This window comes from Pseudorasbora parva, chromosome 18 (assembly GCF_024679245.1).
Source record: "Pseudorasbora parva isolate DD20220531a chromosome 18, ASM2467924v1, whole genome shotgun sequence".
Taxonomy (NCBI): domain Eukaryota; kingdom Metazoa; phylum Chordata; class Actinopteri; order Cypriniformes; family Gobionidae; genus Pseudorasbora; species Pseudorasbora parva.
This window is the reverse complement of record NC_090189.1, coordinates 3,100,719-3,108,218: the sequence shown is the minus strand read 5'-3', so window position 1 is coordinate 3,108,218 and position 7,500 is coordinate 3,100,719. Positions and strand designations below refer to the sequence as shown.

General features: G+C 39.2%; 1 long non-coding RNA gene across 1 annotated transcript in view; it reads right to left on the bottom strand.

The window, feature by feature from the left end:
- Nucleotides 1-174, bottom strand: part of LOC137046947 (uncharacterized) — a 20,319-nt gene extending 20,145 nt beyond the window's left edge. The window contains exon 1 of the long non-coding RNA XR_010899121.1: nucleotides 52-174. This is a non-coding gene — a long non-coding RNA (uncharacterized lncRNA). The remainder of the gene's footprint in view (nucleotides 1-51) is intronic.
- Between the last annotated feature and the right edge of the window lie 7,326 nt (nucleotides 175-7,500).

Below are 7,500 nucleotides of genomic sequence, written 5' to 3'. Positions count from 1 at the left end.
ACACTCACACTCTCTCTCTCTCTTTATTAGTGTGTGTTGCTGTGTGTTTACCCCTCTGTTCTGCCGTACAGTGAGAGCATCAGAAACACAGGTCAAAGGTCAGAGTTCGGCCTGGACTCGCGTCAGTCTCGAGGTCGAGTGTGTTTGTTCTCAGCTGCAGTGCATTCTGGGACAGACGTCAGATCTCCACAGCTCAAATATCCTGCAGAGAATGTGAAAGTCAAATTAAAATGCAAAATAAACACCACATGAATGTTAATTAAAGCACAGATTAATGAGTCGTCAGAGTAATCGGAGGTTATTGACGTTATTTCCTCCGGTGGGAAACGAACTGAAATAAATGATGATTAGACTATATTTCTGATTGTCTAAAATACCCACGACTAATAAAACAAGACCCAAACTTTAGGGTGTTAAATATCTGCAGAAACATAAATACATTTAAATAAAGAACTGTAATAATTTGATATTCATATTTGATAGTAAAATAAATTAATAAATAAATAGAAAACAACAAAACTGCAATAAAATGTTGAACTCTGAGCGGATATCTGCAAAACAATTTAAATACATGAATAAATAAAAAGTGATTTTTGAGCTGTTTATATATGCTAGTTATATATGCTTATATATGCTATATATTATTGATTTAAATATTGACATTATTTTTTGCAAAAAAAGCAGAATGAATAAAGACAAAATAAAAGTGCATTTAAAGTTTTGACTGAGCTGTTGATATCTGCAAAATATACTAAATAAATGTTTAAAAATTAAATAAAAAAACTAACAATGGTTTTTATATCAACATTTAATAGCAAAATAAGTGTATACATAATTAGTAAAAACAACAAAACTGCAATAACGTTTAACTTAAGCTGATAAAATAAGCTGATATTTTCTAAAAATGATTTGAATGCATAAATAAAAGCAATAAAAAATGCACCAAATTATTTGACTTTTGAGCTGTTGATATCATACACACACACACACACGCACACACACGCACGCACGCACACACACACACACACACTCGCACGCACATGCACACGCACACACAAACGCACGCACGCACACACACGTCAAAATATTGATTTAAATAGATATTTGCAATTTTTTGCACAGAATTCATAAATTGCAATAAAATATTTGACTCAATAAAAACATCAATAAAATTAAAACCTAAAAAAATCCTTTTGAATTTATTTAGCAAAATAAATAAATAAAATGGGAAATTGTGATAGCACGTTAGATGGCTGATATCTTAAATAAAGCAAAATACATAAATAAAACAATACAATTAAATATAAAACTGCAACAAAATGAGCTTTTGACATCTGCAAAAAAGTAGTAAATAAATTAAAAACAATAAAAAAACTAATAACAGACAAAAAATAAAATGAAAACAACAAATTATTTAACTACATAAAATACATAAATAATTTAAATACATAAATAATAGCAATAAAATAAAAAAATGCCTTTTGTGCGATGTTCACACCCACACACACGTACGCACGCACGCACACACACACACAATAAAAAGATACATTTTAAAAGATATTGACATTAGTTCTTGCAAAAAAAAAAACGTAATGAATGAATAAATACATACTAAAATTGCAATAAAATATTTGACTCCAAAAATAAATTTAACCATAAAATTATGATAACATTTTAGGGGGTTGATATCTTCAATATAGCAAAATACATAAATAAAAACAATAAAATTAAACAAAAAAACTGCAACAAAATGTTTGACTGTTAATGGCCACTGGAGCGGTAAACGCGCTCACTGGTTCATACCTGTCAACATTGTGGGGTTTATGGGTGGGGGCATTAATCCTCACATACACCCATAATAATAATGCTTTTAATTTGTACCTGTGCTCTTCCTACTTGTATAACAACTTAACAAGTCGGAAATATTCTTGTTATCAGTTTGCACTGCATAAGTTATGAATTATATATAGATTAATCCTTATTAAAGGTTCACACCGCAAGTCTTAATGCTCAATTCTGATTTTTTGCTCAGATCTGATTTTTTTTGTTTGTCTGTTCACATAACCTTTTAAAATGTGGCCTATATCTGATTCCAGTGTGAACTGTTTCAGGTTTCAAACTAACCCGCATGTGCAAAAGAACAATATCAAAGACACAGGGCATACGCAGCGCCATGTTGCACTAAAGTTCGGGAGGTTATGGAGGAAGTAAGCAAAAATGTTTGTGTAATGGAAGCCATGATATTAATGAGCAGGTGCTGAAGAGGAGAAGAATGAAAAGAAAGTCACATTTTGGCCTTTTGTCACATTCCTTTGACACTGACGTTTTTCTGTGTCCCCGTTCTTCCATTTCGTGTGCTATTTTTTCAAAAAAAGAGCGGTTACGGTAAGATCCTTCTAGCGTAGCTTTAATTAAAGTATCTCTCCATATACTAATCAGGTCTAACACCTCACTCTCCCTCCACTGACTCGCTCCATCGCTGTTCTCCATATCTAGTCAAGTTTTTAATGTTACTGTCTGTGTCTGTTGTGTCTAGGGCTAACTCGCTGGCGCATAATTGTGACAAATGTCGACATAGATTGACGTAAAAGTCACATCAAATCCGCCTTGGTTGTTCACACTGCGGCCACTTTGGAAAAAAATCAGATCTGGGTCAGATTCAGGACCACATATGTATGTGGTCTAAATCTGATTTGAAAAAATCTGGCTAGATTTGAGTGTTCACACCAAGCGGCAACCTCCCGCGATCTCTCTTGAAGCCAATACGGAAGTAATGTAAACTGCAATTCCTCAACTGGCCACTAGAGCGGCTCCAGAAGGAGCAGAATCTCATTGAGCCGCATGTTAAAATTCTCAACTTTAAAGCAGAAAAAAACATGTTTACAGCCTGGTACAAATTGTGGTTTTGGCTTATAAGGCTAATTTTGATCTTCATGACAACTCTGAGGGGGGTGAATTTTTTTATAACTCATTCGTTTATGTTATATAAAGCCTTAAGATTCTGCATAATAAAGGGCGTGGTTACAAGTGGATAGCCATTTATCCGCCGTCCATAGTTATTGCGTCACCTCAGCTCCGCGCACATCCCGCCTTTTTGCCCATTTTCTGTTATCCGGGAGTGACACGCGTTGACTCGCTCACAAGATGGCGACGCCCAGCTCGCCCCTACTTTAAGCTTCAGAACGGCTTATCAGAATCCTATGGGTGACGTCAGGGACACTACGTCCATATTTTTTTACAGTCTATGGTTCACACTACCTCTAAAGAAGTCTGACCTGGTCACTTGACCCCCAAAAAATCAGATTTGGGCCACTTTTGCCTGCAGTGTGAACAGGGCCTTAGTCAAGAGCATAGCATATTTATTGAGCAATTACTTTTGTTGTATTGTCATTATAATTGGTTACTGTCACTTTAAAAGTTCTTCCGCTGTCGCGCATGATGCAGATGCTGAAGTCGCAGTTACCAAACGCGTGACTGTCCCTGCACCTCTTCAGAAAATCACATACGCTGTCCCGTTGATTTACACGAGGGTTTGAGTTTTTGGCAGGAGTGCCTTCCGTCTCTATCGTTACGTCCATCATCCGTCTCTGTTTTGTTTTTTTCCCGCGTTGTCACTCGTCATCTGACCTCACACACTAACCTCGCGATAACAGCCACCAGTACTGTAGGTAGGCTATTGCAGACGGCAGTTATCGCGAGGCTAGTTACAGAGCTCAGATTGGAAATGTTTTAGTTTTTTTCCTCTGGTATTATTATTTTTTTAATAACGAAGGTTAAAATACGGGATATATACAGGAAAATACTAATATGGGAGGACGGCGGGAAAGCAGGGTAAAATACGGGACTTGACAGGTATGCTGTGGTTTAGTGAATCTATGAGCTCTTGTGACCCTGAGAGGAATAAAATCTCCTCCAAAAGGGTTGAAAATAAAATCGTATTTATTCAGTCCCAGAAAAGCGCATTAGGCTGGACCGGAGAGCGTGGAGACTGAAGTAAACTGATGCTCTCTATTAGAGCTGAAGGTCTGAGAGCATGGAGACTCCAGCCCCTGTGGACTCTTCACCTGCGTCTGAAATACCCATCGACTGAGGAAACCAGACCCAGACACGCGGATACCTGCAAACAATATTACAATAAATTAATGAGCACATGCATTAACAACAACAACAACAGAAAAAGTGCGTTCTGATGTCTGCAAAAATATCTAAATAAAATACGATCAATAAATACAGCAAAATAAAAGTGTGATAACATTCATTTTTCATTCTGAGCTTTTGATATCGGCAACAAAAAAAGCATCAAATAAAAAAATTAAACGTTTTTATCCTTATATCTATAATTAAAATGAGGTAACACAAGTGCGATGAAAGGTTTGAATGTTGATATCTGCAAAAAAAACTAAATAAGTTAAAACAACAAGAATAAAAAATTGTGATAAAATGATTGACTTTAAGCTGGTGTCTGCAAAAAATAGCAAAAAAAAAAAAAAAAGTAAAATATTCGACAGCTAATAAAATAAAACCAAATTAATATGGCAATTTTTAAAAATGTGATGAAATGTTTGACTGAGCTATGGATATCTGCAATAAATAAAATAAACAATAATAGATGACCACCTTCCTTATATTGTGTCGTTCCCTCTTTTGCTGACCCGCCGAGGCATGGACTCCACTAAAAGATGTGCTGTGGTATCTGGCACTAAGATGTTAGCAGCAGATCCTTTAAGTCCTGTAAGTTGCGAGGCGGAGCCTCCATGGATCGGGCTTGTTTGTTCAGCTCATCCCACAGATGCTCGATTGGATTGAGATCTGGGGAATCTGGAGGCCGAGTTGACGCCTCAAACTGGTTGTTGTTCTCCTCAAACCATTCCTGAAGCATTTGTGCTTTGTGTCAGGAGCATTATCCTGCTGGAAGAGCCACAGCCGCCAGAATACCGTTTCCATGAAAGACTGAACATGGTCTCAGCAATGCTTAGGTAGGTGGAGCGTGTTGAAGTAACATCCACATGGATGGAGGACCCAAGGTTTCCCAGCAGAACATTGGCCAAAGCATCACACTGCCTCCGCCGGCTCGCCTTCTTCCCATAGTGCATCCTGGGGCCATGTGTTCCCCAGGTAAGCCACACACACACACACACACCCGGCCATCCACGTGATTCCTCAGACCAGGCCACCTTCTTCCATTGCTCCGTGGTCCAGTTCTGATCACACGGGCCACTGTTGGTGCTTTCGGCGGGGTCAGGGGTCAGAGGTCACCCTATGCCACCCCATACGCCTCAAACTGAGCTGCTCTGTGTATTCTGACAGCTTTCTATCAGAACCAGCATTAACTTCTGGAGCAGTTTGAGCTCCAGTAGCTCGTCTGTTTGATCGGACCACACGGGCCAGCCTTCGCTCCCCACGTGCATCAATGAGCCTTGGCCGCCCATGACCCTGTGGCCGGTTCTCCACTGTTCCTCTTGGAGCACTTTTGATAGATACTGACCACTGCAGACCGGGAACAGCCCACAAGAGCTGCAGTTTTGGAGATGCTCTGACCCAGTCGTCTAGCCGTCACAATCTGGCCAAACTCGCTCAAATCCTTACGCTTGCCCATTTCTCCTGCTTCACACACATCAACTCTGAGGACAAAATGTTCACTTGCTGCCTAATATATCCCACCCACTAACAGGAGCCGTGATGAAGAGATCATCAGTGTTATTCACTTCACCAGTCAGTGCTCATAATGTTTAGCCTAATATATGCCGATATATATACGTACACACCATACTGTGTCAAAACATGTTTATATTGATGTGCTGTTTGTAGAGCAGTTATGTATTTGTGCTGAATATCTGATATGAATATAGTGGGACTCTTTCTCATGTGATGCTGGGATATTGTCAGTAAACTGGCCTTGATTTCGTGTTGCTGATGCGTTCGTCTGAATGAAACAAAACACAAACAGACGATTCTCACATTTATCTTTATTAACACAATTACACAAGATGATTTAACCAGTAACAGCATTAAAGCACAGCCTGATATAGTGAATGTTGAACTATTATTCCACTCTCATTCACACACACACGCACGCACGCACAAACGCGCACACACACACACACACACACACACACACACACACACACACACACACACACACACACACGCACACACACGCACACACGCACAGGTTTAAAGGTCTGGAACTACAAGTCTTGAGTGTTTTACATCTATAATCTATAGATAAAGCATTTTTATTTATTTCCATTTACACGAGCCTCAGTGAAGTCGCCCATGGCGGATCCGTGCGACACGGAAAGCGTGAACGTCGCACAGCAGCGAGAGAGGAAATAACGGATATACGCAGGAAAATCAATCATACTATGATTAGAATTTTGCATCAGCTCAAGGAACGTTCAAGGGCTTTTCCATTAGTCTAAACACACATAAAAACCACATCACAGAAACAACCTCACACACACGCGCACACACTCAATCAGACACACTCTTACACATGCACACTCTCACTCAAGCACTCTCACACGCACACACACACAATCAATTAGACACACTCTCACATGCACACACACTCAATCAGACACACACAAACACAATCTCACACAAAATCAGACACTCACACTCGCGCGTGCACATACGCACACTCATCACACACACACACAAAAACTCAGACACATGCACACACTCTCACACACAATCAGACACTCTCTCTCACACTTGCACACACTCAATCACACACATGCACGCACACACACACACACACACTCAATAATACACACTCTCACACACACACACACACACACACACACAATCAATCAGACACACTCTTACACCCACCAACGCACACTCAATCAGACAGACAGACACACACACTCTCTCTCTGTTTTTATTAACGCTAATAATCTCAGATTCCCCCAAAATCACCACAAAAAATATTAATTTAGAATAATACATTTGATTTATTAATACATTTTTTAATATATAATGATGCATTGCGATACGAGAATTACATTTCTAATGAGAACTTGAGCGGGAAAATGTGTTTATTTGTCATGAAAAAAAAATTGCATAGTGCATAAAAACCTTTTTAGTCCTAAAATAGTTCCTTACACACACACATTTCTTCTGCTTTTGAAATGAAATACAACACACACATTCAGCAAACAGACGCAGATCTAGACGTGTGTTTATTCTTATTCCTCTCTCGCTCTGTGGATCTTGGCGTGCGTTGCGGGACAGAAGCGAACGTGACTGTGTTTACACACGTGTGTGTTTCGTGCCTATAAGTTCACACTAACACAAACAGACAAAAGCAAACAAAACATTTCACAACTACACCACGAGCTCAAACAAAACCCATTCCTGAAAATAACTCGTATGATCCACGATATCACGATATGATTCTAGTCATCCAGTGCGAATGACGACTCCTCGATTATACATAATGTGTGTCAGGACGGGATCTTTAGACCGTAACGAGTGTGTTTAGAAATCTGTGTG